Source organism: Anabrus simplex, chromosome 1 (genome assembly GCF_040414725.1).
Source record: "Anabrus simplex isolate iqAnaSimp1 chromosome 1, ASM4041472v1, whole genome shotgun sequence".
In the NCBI taxonomy this organism is placed as follows: Eukaryota; Metazoa; Arthropoda; class Insecta; order Orthoptera; family Tettigoniidae; genus Anabrus; species Anabrus simplex.
In genome coordinates this window covers 1,478,223,352-1,478,236,283 of record NC_090265.1, presented here as the reverse complement: position 1 = coordinate 1,478,236,283, position 12,932 = coordinate 1,478,223,352, and positions in this window count along the sequence as shown.

Sequence of the window (12,932 nt, the reverse complement as noted above, 5' to 3'; positions counted from 1 at the left end):
AAAAGTTGAAAACTAGAAAAGCGACTGGAATTGATCAGATTTCTGGGGATATACTAAAGACAATGGGTTAGGATATAGTACCATATCTGAAGTACTTATTTGATTATTGTTTGGTCGGAGGAGCTATACCAGATGAATGGAGAGTTGCTATAGTTGCCCCTGTGTATAAAGGAAAGGGTGATAGACACAAAGCTGAAAATTACAGGCCAGTAATTTTGACATGCATTGTATGTAAGCTTTGGGAAGGCATTCTTTCTGATTATATTAAACATGTTTGTGAAATTAATAACTGGTTCGATAGAAGGCAATTCGGTTTTAGGAAAGGTTATTCCACTGAAGCTCAACTTGTAGGATTCCAGCAAGATATAGCAGATATCTTGGATTCTGGAGGTCAAATGGACTGTATCGCGATTGACCTGTCCAAAGCATTTGATAGGGTGGATCATGGGAGACTACTGGCAAAAATGAGTGCAATTGGACTAGACAAAAGAGTGACTGAATGGGTTGCTATATTTCTAGAAAATAGATCTCAGAGAATTAGAGTAGGTGAAGCTTTATCTGACCCTGTAATAATTAAGAGGGGAATTCCTCAAGGCAGTATTATCGGACCTTTATGTTTTCTTATATATATAAATGATATGAGTAAAGGAGTGGAATCGGAGGTAAGGCTTTTTGCGGATGATGTTTTTCTCTATAGAGTGATAACTAAGTTACAAGATTGTGAGCAACTGCAACGTGACCTCGAAAATGTTGTGAGATGGACAGCAGGCAATGGTATGTTGATAAACGGGGTTAAAAGTCAGGTTGTGAGTTTCACAAATAGGAAAAGTCCTCTCAGTTTTAATTACTGCGTTGATGGGGTGAAAGTTCCTTTTGGGGATCATTGTAAGTATCTAGGTGTTAATATAAGGAAAGATCTTCATTGGGGTAATCACATAAATGGGATTGTAAATAAAGGGTACCGATCTCTGCACATGGTTATGAGGGTGTTTAGGGGTTGTAGTAAGGATGTAAAGGAGAGGGCATATAAGTCTCTGGTAAGACCCCAACTAGAGTATGGCTCCAGTGTATGGGACCCTCACCAGGAATACCTGATTCAAGAACTGGAAAAAATCCAAAGAAAAGCAGCTCGATTTGTTCTGGGTGATTTCCGACAAAAGAGTAGCGTTATAAAAATGTTGCAATGTTTGGATTGGGAAGAATTGAGAGAAAGAAGAAGAGCTGCTCGACTAAGTGGTATGTTTCGAGCTGCCAGCGGAGAGATGGCGTGGAATGACATTAGTAGACGAATAAGTTTGAATGGCGTTTATAAAAGTAGGAATGATCACAATATGAAGATAAAGTTGGAAATCAAGAGGACAAACTGGGGCAAATATTCATTTATAGGAAGGGGAGTGAGGGACTGGAATAACTTACCAAGGGAGATGTTCAATAAATTTCCAATTTCATTGAAATCATTTAGGAAAAGGCTAGGAAAACAACAAATAGGGAATCTGCCACCTGGGCGACTGCCCTAAATGCAGATCAGTATTGATTGATTGATTGATTGATTGATTGATTGATTGATTGATTGATTGATTGATTGATTGATTAATGATTGATTGATTGATATTCATTTATAGGAAGGGGAGTTAGGGATTGGAATAACTTACCAAGGGAGATGTTCAATAAATTTCCAATTTCTTTGAAATCATTTAGGAAAAGGCTAGGAAAGCAACAGATAGGGAATCTGCCACCCGGGCGACTGCCCTAAATGCAGATCAGTACTGACTGATTGATGATTGATTAATCTGCATTTAGGGCAGTCGCCCAGGTGGCAGATTCCCTATCTGTCGTTTTCCTAGCCTTTTCTTAAATGATCGCAAAAAAATTGGAAAAATATTGAACATCTCCCTTGGTAAGTTATCCTAATCCCTAACTGCCCTTCCTATAAATGAATATTTGCCCTAATTTGTCCTCTTGAATTCCAACTTTATCTTCATATGTGATCTTTCCTACTTTAAAGACACGACTGAAACTTATTCGTCTTCTGATGTCCTCCCACGCCATCTCTCCGCTGACAGCTCGGAACATACCACTTAATCGAGCAGCTCGTCTCCTTTCTCCTAAGTCTTCCCAGCCCAAACTTTGCAACATTTTTGTAACGCTAGCCTACTCTTTTGTCAGAAACCACCCAGAACAAATCGAGCTGCTTTTCTTTGGATTTTTTCCAGTTCTTAAATCAAGTAATTCTGGTGAGGGTCCCATACACTGCAACCATACTCTAGTGGGGGTCTTACCAGAGACTTATATGCCCTCTCCTTTGCATCCTTACTACAACCCCTAAATACACTCATGACCATGTGCAGAGATTTGTACCCTTTATTAACAATCATATTTATGTGATTACCCCAATGAAGGTCTTTTCTTATATTGACACCTAGGTACTTACAATGATCCCCAAAAGGAACTTTCACCCCCTCAACACAGTAATTAAAACTGAGAGGACTTCTCCTACTTGTAAAACTCACAACCTGACTTTTAACCCCGTTTATCAACATACCATTGCCTGCTGTCCATCTCACAACATTTTCGAGGTCACGTTGCAGTTGCTCACAATCTTGTAACTTATTTATCACTCTATAGAGAATAACATCATCCGCAAAAAGCCTTACCTCCGATTCCACTCCTTTACTCATATCATTTATATATATAAGAAAACATAAAGGTCCGATAATACTGCCTTGAGGAATTCCCCTCTTAATTATTACAGGGTCAGATAAAGCTTCGCCTACTCTAATTCTCTGAGTACTATTTTCTAGAAATATAGCCACTCATTCAGTCACTCTTTTTTCTAGTCCAATAGCACTCATGCTTGCCAGTAGTCTTCCAGTACCCTATCAAATGCCTTAGATAGGTCAGTCGCAATACAGTCCATTTTGGCCTCCTGAATCCAGGATATCTGCTATATCTTGCTGGAATCCTACAAGCTGAGCTTCAGTGGAATAACCTTTCCTAAACCCAAACTGCCTTCTGTCAAACCAGTTATTAATTTCGCAAACATGTCTAATATAATCAGTAAGAATGCTTTCCCAAAGCTTACATCCAATGCATGTCAAACTGACTGGCTTGTAATTTTCAGCTTTATGTCTACCACCCTTTCCTTTATACACAGGGGCTACTATAGCAACTCTCCATTCATTTGGTATAGCTCCTTCTTGCTATTGGCTTTACGTCGCACCGACACAGATAGATCTTATGGCGACGATGGGACAGGAATTGGGCTAGAACTGGGAAGGAAGCGGCCGTGGCCTTCATTTGGGTACAGCTCCAGCATTTTCCTGGTGTGAAAATGGGAAATCACGGAAAACCATGTTCCGGGCTGCTGACAGGGTTTCGTCCCACGAGTTCCATTCCCGTGAGTTCCGAAGACAAATTGCTTAGGAAAAACATCCCATGAGTTCCTACCGCGTATTCACGCCTTAGTATATAAGCTAATATGTGCCACTAGTTCCGAATGTCTCTGGATAACCCAGCTGTCAGTTCTGAGGTTTGACCGGCTAATAATTAGTACAACGCGACCTTGAAGAGTTAATGACCTTACCACTAGGTACCTAAGGGCTATTTACAAGTCATTTGTGTTTGTATCTTTGAGTGGAGCAGATAAACATGGAGTTCACGACTAAGCATTAAAGGAAACCAAATTTTGATCATTAATGCTTACCGTTTTTATAAGAAACGCGACAACAAATCAAGTGAGGTGTGGATTTGTGCTGCAAAACCATGTGCCGGAAAAGTGATTTTTTAAAATCGGGAATTGATTAAAGAAGTGGACCATGATTGTTAATCCTGATATTGCCAGTGTTGAAGTGTTCCCCAAGAGCTCGCGAGGGGAAGAACACTTCAGTCTCACAGGTAAGGATGATTCATATAACTTTCTCATTGCTTCTCTTTATTTACTTTTTACAAGCTATTTTATTAATCAAATACAGAAAATGAACATAGGGTTGTTGGACTTTTGAGCTACTTTAAATTATTATATTAAATATAAGGCTAAGATTAAAACATGAATGATTCAATAATATAATACTTATCTTCATCTAATATGCCAGAAATAATATCATCGTGCTTAGGGTTTCTAATATGATTCATGTGATATGCTTACTTATTTAACAATTATTGTAATTTAACAATATTGTAATAATTAATTACATAATTGCAAGCGGTAAAGTGAACCATTCTAATGCCATGCATTTTTTTTCCATATATACGACGAAGAATTCGGACACTCTCATCATACAGGATACTAGTTAGAGACTCGAATGCCTCAGTTCCAAAGTTTAAAGAGTTCATTGTACAGGCAGCGGGGTAAAGCACAAGGCGTGCAGAAAGAACCAATACATCGAGATGAAGTAAATTTAGCTGAAGAAGCTCTGTGTGATGGCACAAACTTCTTATTGGCTAGCGTCTGTGAAGGCGACAGATTATTGATATTTGCGAGCCCTAGAGGAAAAGAAATATTGAAACAAACAAACAAAAACAAAAAACAATTCTTAATGGACGGGACATTTAAGAGTATCAGTAAGCCGACTGTCTGACTCAGACAACCAGTGCGCATCTTGGACGTACCCAAACTCTCCGCAGTGTTCATATGGAGTGAGGGCATATGACGCGGTTGATGGTGACTCGTCCGTGGGATGGAGATGTAAAGGCTCGCTACCACCTAGTGGAATCGAACCGAACAGTTGAAATCTCCACTCGACCCCTCACATCTAGTGGATAGTCTGTGCGAGCAGGCAGGAAATGAAGAGTGATAGGAAAAATGCATAGGTGCATGAAATTAACTTAACAACAGACCCAAAAGGAAAGTAAGTTTATTTGAATGTTTATTGCGCGATGAAACTGTCTCGGCAGTACTTCAGAATTAGTGAGAAATTTCAACTATTTCTGATAGAAAACAGTTTAATTTTATAGGAGGAACTGCTACTTCAGGTGCAATGGAAGTCCGTGATCAATTTAAAATTACTTTAATACAGTAGGCTGCGTGCCGTGGCAGGATGAAATCATGAATCGAGGTAGACTCAGCATTAATTAAAAACAGCAGAGTAGTTTCGTATGCGGTATTGATTTTTAGGAACACACTTATGCAAGGGGAAAGCCAGAGGGGGGTGGGTACTAGGGGTTAGACACCCCCCCCCCCATGGAATTTTTACAAAAGAAAATGAACAGAAACTGACAATTAAAAAGTGAAAGTTGACTCAATGCGTTGGCTCTTTTGAGCATTCTCAGAGACATCATTGTAAAACCAGATCTCTTGAATCAATTTTTTTAGAAGCCTCGAAAGTCGGATTTTAGATTGTAACCTGAACATACCATTCGCTGTAAAACTCCTGACCTTGATCATGTTCTTCTTGTCCTGTATGTTAATGTAAGACAGGCATGTCAAGGTCAGGAGCTGATACGGGTTTGAGTGCATGAGAAACAGCTGGTGCGAGCGCTAGCCCACGACGTTATCAGATAGCGCAAGCCTCGAGGGGTGTCCATAACTACTGTACGTTACTCAGTACAATACATGCATATATCATTTCATATAAGGACACACATACCAATTAAATGAGTTCAATACGGCGTTTAGATAACACTAGCTGATGCACCCGTGCTTCGCTACGGGATTCTCAGAAATACTGTCTTTATGGTTTTCCTAACTGAAGTCGATTTGGGCCGTTAAAAAAACGTCAGTAGGAAAGTAGCGATTAAAAGCAATGGTAGCATATAAAATACTCGATCAATCAATCAATCACTACTGATCTGCATTTAGGGCAGTCGCCCAGGTGGCAGATTCCCTATCTGTTGTTTTCCTAGCCTTTTCTTAAATGATCGCAAAGAAATAGGAAAATTATTGAGCATTTCCCTTGGTAAGTTATTCCAATCCCTAACTCCTCTTCCTATAAACGAATATTTGCCCCAATTTGTCCTCTTGAATTCCAACTTCATCTTCATATTGTGATCCTTCCTACTTTTAAAGACACCACTCAAACATTCGTCTACTGATGTCCTCCCACGCCACCTCTTCACTGAAATGAAAAACCGCACATTTTCTCACGTTTAACGAACAGTACTACGGTGCCGATCTAACAGCCCAAAGTTCCAGTGCTGGAATGACCAGGCCGCAGACAGCCAAGAACACTCCTTTGCCATTATTCCGTTATATATGCACACTGTTCATTCCGGTCAGTGCCTCAGAGTGGGGATTGAATAGCTCGCATGCTTTGATGAACCTGTTTGTTACGTACCAGTAGTAGCAGAAAATGTATGAAGCAGAGGAATGTCATGCTAAAGAACAAAGTTATCTGACTCCCCAGCTACTTCCCGCCAATATTCAGGCACGACCGGGCGAGTTGGCCGTGCGGTTAGAAGCGGGAGGTAGTGGGTTCGAACCACACTGTCGACAGCCCTGAAGATGGTTTTCCGTGGTCTGTCATTTTCACAGCAAGCAAATACTGGGGCTGTACCGTAATTAAGGCCACTCCTAGCCCTTTCCTATCCCATCGTCGCCATAAGACCTATCTGTGTCGATGCGACGTAAAGCAAATTAAGAAAAAGTATTATGTATACAGCAGTGATCGTATCTATCGGAGTTGAATAGCAGCAGAGACACAAAGCACATCACAACAAACAATGGTCAATGTAACGTTATTGTTGATCAATATTATGAGCTTTCTGTATTGTAGGCCTTCACATTTAGTTATCCTTCGACTCAATGATATTAGGACATCTTACAAAAGTATTTATAGCATATAGTGTGCTTCCTTATTCCTCGACTTTACATACCGATTTTCTCCTTCTTTCTTCGATTTTGGCCATCTAAGGACCACGGAAAGTAACCCTGTACATTCATCTTAATCCTTCTTTTCGACTTCCAATTGTTCTTCATCCTTTCACTTTGGTGTTTCCTCCTCTCTTGTGTCCAGATGTTATTATTATCTTCCCTCCTCCTGGAAACCATTGAAATTGTCTATCAAGCTTCTGAAAGTTGTTCTGTCTTGTATTATATACCGATTTTCATTAAATTCTGTTTACCCGTTTTCTCGTGACTCGGCGCTGGTATGGACTTAGCAACCAAAATCCAAATTCATGAATATCTGTCATCAGAACCGGTACGGTAAAAGTGTATAAGACATAAATGATCGGAAATTTAATGATATATAACTTTAGCTATGTAGTATTTATTGATAGGACCACTAATAACACAAATATTTGAGACTTACATTTTTGGCCTTCCTTTAAACTGCCATTTCACTCAGCGTTAATAAAATTATTTATAGCCTAGATTGTAGCGACTTATTCCCCGACTTTTCAATACCGATTTTCATTAAGATAGGACCTCTAATAACGTAAATATTTGAGAATTAAATTTTAGGCCTTCCCTAAACTACCATTTCTCTCAACGTGAATAAGCCTAGATTGTAGCGACTTATTCCTGGACTTTACGTACCAATTCTCATTAAGATAGGACCACTAATAACATAAATATTTGAGAATCAAATTTTAGGTCTTCCTTTAAACTACCATTTCTCTCAGCATAAGTAAGATTATTTATACCCTAGATTGTAGCCACCTATTCCCGGACTTTACATACCAATTTTCACTAAGGTAGGACCACCAATAACATAAGAAATGTGAGAATTAAATGTTAGGCCTTCCCCTAAACTACCATTTCTCTCAGCGTGAATAAGATCATTTATGACCTAGATTGCAGCGGTCTATTCCCGGACTTTACATACCGGTTTTCATTAAATTCTCTTCAGCCGTTTTCTCGTGATGCGTGTACTATACATACATACATACATACATACATACATACATACATACATACATACATACATACATACATACATACATACATACAGACAGACAGACAGACAGACAGACAGACAGACAGACAGACAGACAGAAATTACGGAAAATTAAAACGTGCATATCCTTGTTACTATAGACACGACCAGTACAGAAATGCCATCCTTTTTAATTTCTGAGCCATGTGCAGACAAAACTCTTATTTTATACATATAGATGTGTGAAACAACATGCTTAGTGATCAGTGATCACTGTTTATCAGGGAAATAAATAATTGTTTTAAAGGTTACTAGCAGTTTCTCGCTGGCTCCGCCCTCAATGTACAAAGTATGGTGTTGTTCGTTACTATCCTCACGGATGTATTTGCAAAGTTTCGAGTTAATGAAATAAAGCACATGATCTGATGTAGTAATAGAATGTAATATTATGTCAACAAAACACTTGAAAATACATCACACAATGGAATTGAATTAAACGTTCCTTGGAACAACACTACGCGCCAAACTGTTAAAAAGTCCTCGTACTCATAACTTTTCTCAGAATCTACCAATTTAAGTAGCTATTACCTCAAAAGAAAGCGTTTGGTCCACTGAGTGTTTTTAGACCAAAACGAACTGCGTACCTCAATTAGAACGAAAGCTATGATCGCTTCAATGAGAAAAAATGTTGAAGAAATGAGACGTCAAATTGAATGTGCACTCATAACTTTCCTCAGAATCAACCAATTTGAATAGTTAAGAGCTGAAATGAAAGAGCTTGATCGACTGGTGAGTGTTCTTAGGTCAAAACGAACTCCGTACCTGAATTAGAACCAAACATATGATTGCTTCAAAGAGACAAAAAATTGAAAAAATCAAATAATTTGAGGAAGGCGGAAGTGAAGTGATTTATAGTAACTGATGACAAATCTGTGCATGAATACCTTTTAAAAAATGAAGGAAATCGACTGGATAGAATGGCCGGACTGACTGACTTTAGTTTTCATAATTATTTTAATATATAGATGCCGGCCCCGTGGTGTAGGGGTAGCGCGCCTTCCTCTCGCCCAGAGGCTCCGGGTTCGATTCCCGGCCAGGTCAGGGATTTTTCTCTCGACCTGAGGGCTGGTTCGAGGTCCACTCAGCCTACGTGATTAGAACTGAGGAGCTATCTGACGGTGACCCCGGTCCTGAAAGCCCAGAATAACGGCCGAGCGGATGTGTCGTGCTGACCACACGACCCCTCGTAATCTGTAATCTGCAGGTCTTCGGGCTGAGCAGCGGTCGCTGGGCAGGCCAAGGCCCTTTCAAGGGCGTTAAGTGCCATGGGTTTTGGTTTTTTAATATATAGATACGCAATAAGGGACAGATAATCAAGAATCCTATGCCGCTATGCTCCTGTAGCAAAACAACATATTTAAAAAAAACATAAAAAATAAACAAAAGAAAATAGGATTGAACACCATTTGATAGTTCGGCTATTAAGGCTTTCCTGTTCTCTCCTGTGATGCCCTTGTAGTCACGAGAATGATATACTTCATAGCGCCTCCGGACATTAAACTCACGTATGATACATTTTTAACATACAAGGCACTGTCATGAAAGGAATAACCAGTCTTCGTTGCATTTGGAAGATGTCTTCCGTTATGCTTCCACTCGACATGTTTTAACCATTGCATAAGTGGAGTTTGTCGTCCGTAGACGTGCACACTGCACCTCCCTGAGTCAGCAACGTGGGGAAGTACAAGCAGACTGAGCGGAAGAGACCTGCGCTCGCGTGCACAGGTACAGTATTTATATATTTACAGTTTTCTCTAAGTCGCACCGACACAGATAGGTCTTATGGCAAAGATAGAGCAGGAAATAGCTAGGAACGGGAAGGAAGCGGCCGTGGCCTTAATTAAGGTACGAGTACAGCCCCGGATACATGCTCACAGCTGCGCGCCCCTAACCGCACGGCCAACTCGCCCAGTGCAGGTATTTCTAGCACGGGCACTGCGCTTACGGCCAGCAGAGTTTGACACCCGTGATGTAAGATTTTGTAGTGTACCGGTACTGCAGTCTGAATATCAACATAATTCACTTGTATCAGTGTCCAGTCCATGCATGCGCACCACACACGCACAAGCACCTTCACTATGTTCTATCATCACTATGTAATTATATCTCCCACCCCATCCCCACCCTCCATCAGCCAATCTTGGCTAAGCTACTGCATGTACGACAGTTTCAAACGTAGGGAATGCCACTTAAGAAATGGTTCACTGTAGATATAAGAAGCACGTCATCCCTCCATATAGGGCTGGCGTCAGGAAGGGTATCCGGCATTCAAACAGGACCAAATCCACATATGCAACACAGTTCGCACCCGCGACCCCACAGGTGTGGGAACAGCGGTAGAAAAGGAAGAAAAAAACGATATAAGAAACACGTAAAACTACATCCCAAACAAGGTCAATTATCGTAATGAATACTGGACTCCAACATGACAACATTATTTTATGAAGAAGTCAACAATAATTATTGAATTAATTGGATATATGCTACAGTAATCCAACACTAAATTGACTATCTAACCAGTTTTATTTTTAATTGCCTTGCTTATTTCCTCCCGCGCGTTATTTTTTACGGTGTTCTTACAATAATACTCGCTGGTCTTGCTGTAGAGGAAATCGTATTTTTGAACTAAACTGATAAGTTTTCCGTGTCCGTTATTAGTAAGTTGAATAAATTATCACGAAACAGAACATTCCCGACCGAACGCAGGAAACAGCTGTCTTCCCTGCTGAAACTGATACACATTTGCCGCCAAATGGTCGTCCGAAAGGTCCCGGCCGTCTAAGAATATTGATACTTCGATTCAATTCCGCTGCTTGCCGGGCTGAGTGGTTCAGACGGTAGAGGCGATGGCCTTCTGAGTCCAAGTTCGCGGGTTAAATCACAGCTCAATCCGGTGGTATTTGAAGATACTCAAATACGCCAGTCCCGTCGATAGATTTATCGGCACATAAAAGAACTACAGGACAAAATTCTGGCATCTCGCTCTCACCGAAAACCGTAAACGAAGTTAGTGGAACGAAAAATGTTTGTTGTTGTTGTTTGAGTCATCTATCCATAGAGTGATTTGATGCAGCCCTCCACGCCAGCCTATCCTGTGTTAACCTGTCATTTCTGCGTAACTACTGCATCCTATATCTGCTCTAATCTGCTTGTCATATTCATACCTTGGTCTATCCCTACCATTCTTACCGCCAACACTTCCTTCAAAAACCAACTGAACAAGTCCTGGGTATTTTAAGATGTGTCTTATCATTCTATCTCTTCTTCTCGTCAAAGTCAAATCGATCTCCTCTCACTAATTCGATTCAGTATATCTTCATTCGTGATTCGATCTATCCATCCCACCTTTAGCATTCTTTTGTAACACCACATTTCAAAAGCATCAATTCTCTTTCTTTCTGAGCTAGTTATCGTCCATGTTTCACTTCCATACAATGCCACACTCCAGACGAAGGTCTTCAGAAACATCTTTCTAATTCCTATGTCAATATTCGAAATAAACAAATTTCTTTTCTTAAGAAAGGCCCTCCTTGCTTGTGCTAGTCTGCACTTTATGTCCTCCTTAATTCTGCCATCGTTAGTTATTTTACTGCCCAAGTAGCAATATTTATCTGCTTCCTTTAAGACTTCATTTCCTAATCTAATATTACCTGCATCACCTGCCTTCGTTCGACTGCACTCCATTACTTTTGTTTTGAACTTATTAATTTTCAGCTTGTACTCCTTACCCAAGACTCCGTCCATACCATTTAGCAACTTCTCTAGATCTTCTGCAGTCTTAAATAAAATAAAAATATCATCGGAAAATCTCAGGGTTTTGATTTCCTCTCATTGGAATGTGATCCACTTTCCAAATTCCTCTTTGATTTCCTTTTTTGCTTGTTCTGTGTAAACATTGAAAAGGAGGGGGACAAACTGCAGCCTTGCCTGATCCCTTTCTGGATTGCTGCTTCTTTCTCAAAGCCCTCGATTCTTATCACTGCAGACTGATTTTTATACAAATTGTAGATAATTCTTCGTTCTCGGTGTCTGATCCCAATCATCATCAGAATCTCAAATAGCTTGGTCCAATCAACATTATCGAATGCCTTTTCTAGATCTGTTATTATTATTATTATTATTATTAGCGGGTGCCCGCGGCTTCGCCCGCGTTTATTAATTCAACCTCATTAGATGTTTCTAAACCGTTTATTTAAGAGAAAATGAAAAATATATTTATTAACATACATCGTTTTCACATTTAATAATTTAATATTTCACTCCCTTTCCATACCCTCCCGTAGGGGTGTCCTACTTTTCTTTCCCAAACAGTAAATCATATGTGTAACATGTTTAATTGAGAGCTATGCTGGAACATTCACACGTGCATCCATAATCTCGGTCATTTTGGACATTATTTTTCACCTCTTCTAACCACCATACCTATTGGGAAAGAATTTCGACTTGAACGGCATCGAAAGTGTCACAGTTCATCTCAACTATCCCAAAGACTATGGATTCAGCATTAATATCGGTCATTTTCAGACTTTTACATTTCATCCCCTTCCCTTGGGGGTGCTAGGGGTTTCTTGCCGCTATAGTAATTTCTCCAGATAGTAAGTTATATGTGTATCAAGTTTGGTTGAGAACTATGCTAGAACACATTCACCCGTAATCTCTGCTATTATCGACATTTTCTTTTTTTAACCCTTATGCCACTATATATAGACAAAGAAGAAGAAGAAGATTAGCTTTAAGAAACACATCCTAATCTTCACATACTGTTGGTTAGGCAACTTGCTGGTTAGACTTGCTTTCTCTTATTTTCTTTCTCACCGTAATAATGATAGTAATGGCGTGTGGACTCCGAAGAGGCCTGGTGCAGGTCTTTTGATTTGACTCCCGTAGGCAACCCGCACGTCGTGATGAGGGTGAAATGATGATGAAGACGGCACATACACCCAGTCCCCGTGCCAGGGGAATTAACCAATTATGGTTTAAATTCCCGACCCTGCCGGGTATCGAACCCAGGAGCCGGACTTTTTCACCGTTTCTTACCCCCCTATGCCGAACTACCGA